Source organism: Mytilus edulis, chromosome 1, assembly GCF_963676685.1.
Source record: "Mytilus edulis chromosome 1, xbMytEdul2.2, whole genome shotgun sequence".
NCBI classification, from domain to species: Eukaryota; Metazoa; Mollusca; class Bivalvia; order Mytilida; family Mytilidae; genus Mytilus; species Mytilus edulis.
This window is the reverse complement of record NC_092344.1, coordinates 97706954-97718299: the sequence shown is the minus strand read 5'-3', so window position 1 is coordinate 97718299 and position 11346 is coordinate 97706954.

Sequence of the window (11346 nt, the reverse complement as noted above, 5' to 3'; positions counted from 1 at the left end):
TGGAATAGTTTCCCGTAAGATTTAAAAGTTGTATTTTAAAAGAAAAATGTATCCTATAGCTATCAAGAATCACTTGCTGTATCTGTAAGATTTTTGCAACATAATTTTTTTGTCTGAACGGTTATCAGGTATTTTTTTCGAAAGTTCGATAGAACACTAAAAAAAAATCAATATTTTATGAAAGGGCAGACTAGAATATGTCAATTTCAAAAATTAAAATATCTCGTAGCTTCATACTACCAATTGAGTATAAAACAAGTATATAAGTTTAAAAAATAAATTCCTAGATTAAACACCTACATTTAACTTTAAACGGTCATAACAGTTTAAAACAATACAAATCTACACACACAAAAAACTGGCCTAGTTTCAATTGGTTATCAACCCGAATCGCTATAAGATCATATCTAAGCTCACCTGTGTCGAGGGGTCGTGTGAGGTTCATGTATTGTCTTGGCGTCCGCAATTACAAAAAGATCTTTTCTGAAATTACTTGACCAAATGTTACCAAATGACTTTTCAAGAGTGAATCTAGGAAAAACAATATTCATCAACAAACATGACCACTGTCTGTTAAAATGTATTAGAGTTTTTAGTTACAGCCGATTCCATTGAGTATGTAGGCAAAGGTAATATTTTTGGTTAGCTTGCTTGTTAGCTAAACCGTGAAGTCATTGTTAGGTAATGTATACTACCCTCCTTTCGAAGTAGCCTGGTCCTACAGACAGAAAGATGTGTCATTTATCGGACTAGTCTACTCTTAAAGTAGGGTAGTTTACATAATCTAACAATGACTTTTCTGTTCAGCAAGCAAGATAACCAAAGATATTCCCTTTGTCTACACACTCATTGAAATCGGCTTTAATATTGCAAAAGTTCAAGCAATTAGGACAAAACTTACCGAGTAAAAAAAATCAAAAAGCCAATGTCTATCTACCTTGCACATTTCAGAAAATTCAGATCAGATAACGAAACTGGGTCCAGCAACATTTATAAGCAATTTAAGATTTTTACCCTCAAGGTTTCCATTCACCACAAATATTCTCGTTACAACGAATCATTTTAAATACAAAAATACCAGTTGCAGCCTTTTGTTTATCTATTAATATATGTATACGGATAAAGTTATGAAAGGCAGCAGGATCACCAGGGTGAGGAGTCCATGTCATCTGAAACAAATGCTAAGCATAGATCTAGAAAGCGACAGATAATCATGACATTAAAAAAAACTCTCTTCTTTTCGACTTTTTTCGAACAAATTGACACATAAAATGGATTATATAGTATTGTAGAATTTTCAACTTGTGTTCAATTCATTGGTTACACCTTTTACTAGGATAACAATCCTGTCAAGTATGAGCTGGGTAAAATATTTCAGAAAAGAAGATGGAAATGTGAAAGTTTCCGTGCGTCAGGTGCAACAGCATACGAACAGCTAACATGCCTCGTAAGGATGGAAGCTAAAAAGTCCACGAAAATTTGATTTAAAACCTTTATTCGTTCCAACAAAGTTATTGAGATTTTGTTGAGGATTTAACCATCTACGACAACAAGAATTTTTTTTTAGAATTTACAGCTCTTCTATTAATATATGCAAAGCAAACCATTGATAAAATTGCTTGCTATGATTGTTTGGATGTTTGTAAACAACAGGTAAGTAGTCTGTTTACTATATACTAGAATTTGTTTGGACAATAAACATTAACTTCAATTCCTGTCAGTTTGTATTTGTCCAAGCAAATCCCAGTATGTATTGAAACTCCACCTACCTATTGTTTGAAAACATCCAAGCAAACATAGCAAGCAAGTCAATCAAAGTTTTTTTTTCATGCTTTTATAGAAGAGCTGTACTATATAATGCAAAGAAGTCTTTCGCCAAAAAATACTATCAATTTCTTTTTGTCCTATGTAAACTTCCGTACCATTTCCTTCCATTCATGATCATTAAATTGAACTGTAAAATATTTCTTGGTACATGTGTAACTTCTTAATTCCTTTATAAGTCTTATGTAAATATAATAATGACAATAACTATTGTGAGCACAAGATTCACTGCACACTTTTAAAGTTCTGCTTCATCAAACATTAAAATGTGAACTTAAAAGTTTTAAGACTTTTTTAATCGACACTATTAGGATTTTTGTATATGAGAACATGGTTAATCTATTAGTTGAACATGCGGCTTTGAACTAGCTTTCAGTATCTGCGAGCATTCGTTGTTCAATAATTTGTGTCTTTGTGTTATTATTTTATGTGATAAATTGTTGTGTTGGTACACCACTGTAACAATGAAGGAGGAAATGAGGAGGGTTGGTTGGGTGGAAGTGGGGAGAGGTATGCGGAGCGCTAACAAACATGTCTATGCGGCATGGGTTTTGGTCATTGTTGAAGCATCAATGTAAGGGGCATTTAATATCTTAATAAAACTATTCTCATTTTAGATACTATATATTGTTATCAGATATTGGACGACAGATGTTGCCCTTTTATGTAATTATGTTATACAAGTTACGATCATTTGAAAACACACATTAAACAGCCAAATGGATGCACAAGAGCTAAAATAGGAGTCATAGATCCTATTGACAACAATCATCTGCCAAATTTTATTGATTTTGTAACATTTGTTTCAAATATGACCAATTTCTTATCCGAAATCACCAGCACCGTATCAGGACCCACCAGCACAATGACAGGACCCACTAGCACAGTATCAGGACATGAATAAATTGAGAAAATGCTAAATTTTAATAAATTGCAATGTTTTTTTCACAAAATAGTTTTGTCGTGTGGATTGCGGTGTAGAAAACGGACTCTATGAGCATTTTTGTTTTATTTTTTCAGTGCTAGATTTTCTGAAAATGAGCATTTTTGTGTTACGCTTACTGAAACAGTTTAGAGAGTCAACTTTTTAATGGTTTACATATGAACCCATAAGAAACAAAATTGAAAATCTCAACTGTTTTCTTCCATTTTTTATGAGTGAAAACGTCAAAAATCATCATTTTCGTCTTTGTTTACATTTTTTCATTGATCACCAGCACCCGTCAGGACCGAATCACCAGCACAGAACGTTCTCTCGCAGGACAACCATACCCACCGTGAATGTAAAACAATTCAAACGAGAAAACTAACGGCCTAATGTATGTACATAAATTAACGAAAAACAAATGTGTAACACATCAACAAACGACAACCACTGATTTACAGGCACATACATACAGAATGTGGCGGGGTTTAACATGTTAGCGGGATCCCAATCCTCCCCCTAACTTAACACAGTTGTGTAACAGTGTAACACAATTATCACGAACTATACAAGTCGACTGAAAAATGATTAACACATCAGATTGATTCTAATAGAAATACATCTAACAAAAAAATAGAGTGGATATGACCGGGTACTTGTACATCCCAACAACAAAAAGACACTACGTACAGATCCGAGCGAACTCGAAGTTACTGTAAACTAGACCAAAGCCAACAACAACTTATAGAACAATAATGTATCTTAGACTAAAATATCAATCACTACACTTCAACCATCCAATGGATTTAGTATGAAGACGTCATTAACAGTTACAGAAAAAACATGAAATTGTGCAATGCCTAAATAAAAGTATCGAAAGAATGTAGGACCATGAATTTTCATTGGCGCATAGTAATACAAGTAATATTAAGTTGGGTTTTCAAGTAATCTATTGATAACAAAATCAATATGTTTACCAATAAAACTACTCCTCGAAATTCAATTTGCCTACCTGGTTTTTTTTAAAGAAAAAGTGTATTTCACGGATCGATAAGTTTACCTTGAATGTATCAAAATTTACAGGCTCGATAAACAACTGACTTCACTATTCGTATTACTTTAGTTGCATACTAGTGCGGTGACTGAAGGTATATTTTTTTAGTTTAATCTCCCCACCGAACACACACTTATATAATACATCATTCGATAGAGGAAACCTTGTACTATTACACTATGTCTGTCGCAAGGACCTGATATGATCCTATTTTTTTTTTTACTTGAGGTTAAAGGTCATCTTTTCAAATCTGCTGAAATGTTTAAGGGTTTCAATTTTGATTTTTTTTTAATTCTAATCTCTACAGCAATACAAACCATACTGTTTTGGCTTTGATAATGTTTGTTCTCAAACATAAACCTTAATCCTTAATATTTGTTATCAACAATTTTCAAAAAACGACGTTTTATAAACAAAGCTTCAAAAATCCAGTTTTTAACTCATAACATGTTTAGAGTCCCGTAAGCTTATAATTAATATCAATTTAAGGTAAAAAGCAAGTGTAATGACTAATGAATAACAATACTTCAAAAATATTAAACTAGCAAATTGGGTGGGGTATCGATCTAGAAGCAAAAGAACACTACTGCCAAATAGGACCTCAAATTGAATTTGCGGATACTTCTGTCTTTTTTATAGACTCGTTGCTGCTGTGTTTTTTACTATGATTGCTGCTTCTATCATCTCCATTTCCATCAACCATCACAAGACGTGTATTAATAGTTTCTACACATTTGACCTGCCAGGAATGGATACAGGTCTATACAATAAAGGTTCTGTTCAAAGCAAATGCATTCTTTTGAGCACATTGATTTTTTCCTTTACAAGTACAGACAAGGTCTTGACACAATTCATAATGGGCATGGCATCCTCGTTCAGTGTCAACGATCTCTAATTACCACGTTTTATCTTAACCGGTTCAATAGAGTCTTTTGCATTACTGACTTGAAAACTGCCCGTGCCATTGAATGAAAGGTGTTTTTTTTTACATCTATGTTTCTGTATTCAAATCAACGTTACCAGCACTTTTTTAACAAGACCCCCCACCATTTTCAACCTGGAAAACGTTATAGGGAAGAACACACCATCTTGAATTCGCTCAATTTCATGGTTTGCAATACTTGTTAGATAGCGTCGCACTTCACTATGCGAAGCACAAAATCCATTGGAATTCAAAGTTTCATTAAAGCGTTTTGACCCAAACTTGGTTTACATTTCTAAAGCCAATCCTAAAGATAAGATAAGATAAGATAACTTTATTAGCACTAACACATTGACAATAAATGGTTATGGCAACAAATTAAAGACTAACTACAATAACATATATATACAATGAAGGAGTGACAGTGGATAATTATGAGAGAAATATATAAAAAATAAATGAGAAGCATATACATTATTACAAAAATCAAGTACCTTTTAATAATGAGTTTCTCACCAACAAGCATTCATTCAAATAGTTGACAACAATTTTTAATATTGTTTGGGAATTACTATTTAGAATTGATATAAGTAAGTTATATGATAAGGAAGAAAATTTGTTGTTCAATAGAACATTATTTAATTTTTTAATAAGGTTATCTCTCACATATTTATAGGAGGAACATTTTAAAAGAAAGTGAAGTTCATTTTCAATGTCTCCATTGTTACAGCAAAGACATAACCTATTCTGCTTTGGTATTTTTAGATATCGCCCTCTTTCAATAGATAAAGTATGAGCACTTAACCTCAATTTACATAATGTTGATCTATCACTTTTGGATTTGCATTGATCAACATACGAGGGTCTTTTATTTGGTTTATAAAGTATATTAAAAAAGTTCATTTTTTTATTTTGATTGATGTCAGTCTCTTGCTTTTGGAAGGCTATATCATTGATTCTCTCTTGAATGTGTTTTAAATACATCTTAATATCAATAGGATTTAGATTAATAAAATGAAAACCAAGTCTTGAAATGAGATTTTTCATATTTATTATCCAAGAGTTATTTTTTTCAGTTGCTTTATATATTTTTAGGGCAAGTGAATTATTTGATTCAAGTATATGAAGCCAATATTTTATTGCTGAAAATTCTATTCTGGTATATAAAGGCAATCTATTTAGCTCGGCTAAACATGCAGCATTTGATGCTTTACAATGTATTCCTAGAATTTCTTTAATAAATTTAAACTGCAAGTGTTCAAAGGGATCTGAATCCCTGTGTTGTTTGCCTATTCCCCATACTTCACTACCGTATAGAGCAATAGGCACAACTAGGGAGTCAAATAATTTTTCTAATAGCTTGCATTGGTTATTTAGTCCAATTGTTTTTTTTATTTTAAAAAGTGCTTTTCTACCCTTTTCAACAAGCAATGAGCTGCACAGATTTAGATTTCCTGTGTGCTGCAGTGTCATGCCAAGGTAGCAGTATGATTTGACAGTTTCCAGGAATTCGTTATTATATTTAAAAAAATTATTATGGGTTTTCTAAATGAAAAGAAGTAAAACTGTTTTTTGCAACAGGAACACTATTGACTCAACAATTGCATAGCATTTGCGCAATTTCTCTGGTGCCATTACCTCGGAATAGACATGGCTGTTTGCAGTATCATACAGTAACCATGGAATGAATTTCAATAAAGACAAAGGCGTAGACTGAATTGAAGAAGGAAGAGACAATTTATCAGAATTTGGGTTTTCTTCTGTGGAAATCTGTAGAGTGTTGAAGTCTTTTCTAAGTATATTTGCAGCAGTATGCGTATGCAGTATATAATCCTAATTTGTGTCTATTACTTTTTTTACTTTTTAAAAGTTCATCGGAAGATACCCAGAACTTGTTGATAAATATTCCGTATCAACTTCACAAATAATACAAGATGGTCTTGAAGTATAGATTTTGCGTACTGACGTTTGTTAGTATCTTAATTACGTATTATAGTATTCTTTTATATGTCTTTTTTAGATATTCATTTGAAGTGACTCTGTGGTTACGTAAAACCACATACTTTGAACGGCAAAATTATTTCATTTATTGATATTACTTTTACTTAAGGATCTTGACATACTATGAATGACTAAACTATTTTATTCAATAAGACTACTTTTTCTGTTTAGTCTGTTTTTTATGATATACATTTGACGTGAAACTGTACTTATGTATCCCGTCATACTTTGAACCACACCATTATTTTATTTATTATTATTACTTTTACTGTTAAATCTGGTTTTTGTTATATCTACTTTACGTGAGTCTGCATTTATGTATGCCGTCATACGACAAAATTATTTTTATGTCTACCTGTGCGAATTTCAAACGCGCAATTTTACACCAGTAATAAAAACCTTCTATCATTTATGGGGAGACTTTACATAGATAAATTCAGCCGCATTTGACGTGAAACTGTACTTATGTGTCCCGTCATACTTTGAACCACACCATTATTTTATTTATTATTTTTACTGTAAGTCTGTTTTTTGTTATATCTACTTTACATGTATGCCGTCATACGACAAAATTATTTTTATGTCTACCTGTGCGAATTTCAAACGCGCAATTTTACACCAGTAATGAAAACCTTCTTTCATTTATGGGTAGACTTTACATAGATAAATTCAGCCGTATAAGAAAAGCAAAATGAGAATGTTAAATTTGATGTATGCCTTTTTGTGCTACTTTGTTACATTTGTTGTTTATGTAGTGATATTAAGATGATAACACAATATTGACTGTTGTACCCCTATTTTTGACATTTTTACTCTTTGAGTATGTTTGTTTTGTTCATGCATCGTTGACAATGTAATGGAATTTGATGCGACTGTCATACAAGTGAGAGGTTTAGCTAGCTATAAAACCAGGTTCAATCCACCATTTTCTACATTAGAAAATGCCTGTACCAAGTCAGGAATATGACAGTTGTTATCCATTCGTTTGATGTGTTTGGACTTTTGATTTTGCCTTTTGATTTTTGATTTTCCTTTTTGAATTTTCCTCGGAGTTCAGTATTTTTGTGTTTTTACTTTTTACTTATGACATTGATGCCTGCTTCTCAGAGATTTTAAGGTCAGCTGTTATATTGACTAGCAGCTGATATGGCATCTCCAATAGTTATGTTGCTACTGAATATTGCGTTAGATTTGCCTTGACCTTGTTGTGATTGTATGACAGCTGAGTTTCAACAGAAATCAATGAGTTTATACTTAAGTTTCCAAGTAGAAAATTTTAAACTTAGAATCATTAGGAAGTTAAGAGTCTGTTTATCAAGTAGTGTTGTCGCGGGGAATATTTTTGTTCACCATTAAATCGTTGTCAATGGCCAATATAAAATTAGTATGAACAATATCGTGATCTTAAATTTCTGATTCCAAGGTTCAGATTTTTTTCTCCGGTTTAAGCAAATATTGTGTAATGTAACCAGAATGATAAAGTGCTTGAAGTTTAAAACATGGATGAGAAACTATTTCAACTTTCAAATTATCGTCATTTCTTTCTGCCACGGCTAACACAATATAATACGCTCATCTGCTTCAAACTTACGGAACATTCAGTCTTTCTTCAAAACCATACAAGAACTCCAGTCAAACTTTTTTGAAATTTGCACGAATTTGGCTGCCGAAAATGATGGTGTAGACTGGAAATTAACAGATAGGAAAGACAAGTGTACAAAATTATCACTTGCACCAACCCAGAAACACATAACATATCAACTGGAACATATTGATACAGACTGGTACAAATATCTGGCTTCATACCGGTAACCTTGTCTTTAATATTTAAAAAAAATGAAAGTTTTAACATATCTATAGCAGGTTTATAAATATTTCATGCAGAAAAATATTGAGCCATTATCAAGACGTCTCATTCGCTTTTCTGCATATACGTTAGGAAAATAAAATATTTAGAAATATAAAGGGATCAAATGGCTACATATTAATATAGTTCAAACTTTATATTGCACAACTGTACAACAATGAAGAAATAAGAGACTTATTATTGGAAGAGCTTCGATGTTTTCAAAAGAAGAAAAAAATACACTGAACAAGTAAACAGTAACATCACAAAAATACTGAACTCCGAGGAAAATTCAAAAGGGAAAATCCATAATCAAATGGCAATATCAAAAGCTCAAACACATCAAACGAATGGATAGCAACTGTCATATTCCTGACTTTGTACAGGCATTTACTTATGCAGAAAATGGCGGTTTAAACCTGGTTTTATAACTAGCTAAATCTCTCACTTGTATGACAGTAGCATCTTATTCCCTTATATTGACATCTATGTGTGAACAAAACTGATACACATAACAGGTAAAAATGTCAAAAATATGGTACTTCAGTCATCATCGTGTTATAATTTCAATCTCTATAAAATCGTAATCACTATGATTTTTTGAAACCGAACAGGCAAGATATAACCATAATGGAACTCACATTAATATAGTATTTCGAGAAAAAAAAGATGGAAGTGTTTCAATGGTAAGCATTCATAACCAAAGAAACCCTAATTAAACCTTGCAATGCCTTCGAAGCAAATAGCGGTTGTATAAAAGACGAAATACGAAATGGAATTATTTTCGAATACTACTTTTATATCGAGTTAACGAAAACATTGACATAAAGAAAAAGAATATACTGATATCTTGTTTTCATTTAATTCAAATATAGAGTTTATATGTATAGTTTAGAACAACTTCTCCAAGTGTGACTTTTTGGAATTTGACACAATAACTTTTGTTCCATATGAACCCCATTTGATCATGTCCAGCTTACTAAGTGATCAACAGGTTAGTATAGTTCTATTGTGTCTTCGATTGGTATGTATAGGATGTGATGAGATAAAAAAATGTTGTGAAAACATCCTTTAATTCAAGATTTTATTACAAAAATGATAAAATTTCTTCTATTTAAAATGTTTATAATGTTCAATTAGAAGTAAATAAAAGGTAGAAAATGAAATAATCAGATATGAAAATCTGGAAAACAAAGAATGAAAAGGCAACTAAAACCGAATAAAAGTCAATTTCGATAAGTACCACCCGAACGAGAAGTTACAGTATATAAATTATGTCATTAGTCAATTCATGATGGCGACTGTATTCTTTTATGATAAAAAGTAGTAAATATCAGATAAACACTTCTGACGCACCAAATGTATAGTGTTCATTTTATTACCGAAACACTAATTTGATGACAGATTGTTGCCAGGAAACTATTTTTGTTTTAATTTGATGTCACATTATATCAACATTAATAGGATTCTCTCTAGAGTCATTCCTGTTATGTACAAACTTACAAGAGTTTGTTTGTAATTCAACGATATTTTTTTTATAATATTTTGAAAAGTCCGTTATACTCTGATACATTTGCACGAAATAATGTTAAACTCTGAAAGCTGGTGACTCATTAGACACTGTTCTGTTAAACTAACGTCTCAGATGGTTACATTGAGACAAAAACAATTTTCCCTTTCCTTTATTCTATTACAATGGTATTTCATATACTGCAGATCACATGGATGAACAATAACCATGGAGAGGTTTGGGAGAAGGTGTCGCCATATCTGAAAGAAGAAAACGACACAGTTGCTTTGGAATGGTTACATAAACGAGTACAGCCTTTATTTACTACACACAAAATTACAGAAATATAAAATACCAATAATGAATGTATTTTGGTGACATGTATGATGTTTTATTTGCTTTTGTTTTTTATTTCTATACTTCTGAAATAAACACTATAAACTTCTAGTTTGTCAAAATATTAACTGTGTTATCAAATATGTGTGCATCAAATGTAAGTCTAGTCGGTCTTTTTTTCTTCATTTCTATGTAAAATTAGTGTTACATTACTCATGTGTGTTGTCATGGTAGTTTTATCTGTTCACAGAAATAAGGACAAAAGAGAATTTGTGACTAATAGTTAGCAAAGGTACCAGGCTTAGTTTAATACGACAGACTCACATTTCGTCTACATAAGACTTATCAGATCGAAATAGTTATAAAGCAAAACAAGTACAAAATTGAGGAGCATTGAGGACCCAAATAGATTGTGGTTTCTTTTTTTTTACTTGTTTTATTGAGTCTGTGTCTCATTGCCGTATACCGGACATCTCAAGAAGAATGAAAAGTGATGCTCCCATTAGCTTTTAACTCTCCGTTCCACTGTAGAGCTGTCGTCCTCTCAATGATAATATTTAAATAAAGTGACTATGATAAAAGAGGGACGAAAGATACCAAAGGGACAGTCAAACTCATAAATCTAAACCAAACTGACAACGTCATGGCTAAAAATGAAAAAGACAAACAGAAAAACAATAGTGCACATGACACAACTTAGAAAACTAAGGGTAAGCAGATCCTGCTCCACATGTGGCACCCGTCGTGTTGCTTATGTGATTACAAATCCGGTAAATAGTCTAAATCAGTAGGTCACATTCATGAAAGGGAAGGGGATTGTAGTTACGACGTAAGGAACATATCCGATATCATTTGTGAAACGGTTATTCCATAACGGTCAACCAACTCGTGATGGCGTCCGTAAAATTTACGAAGGGATGATTTCAAC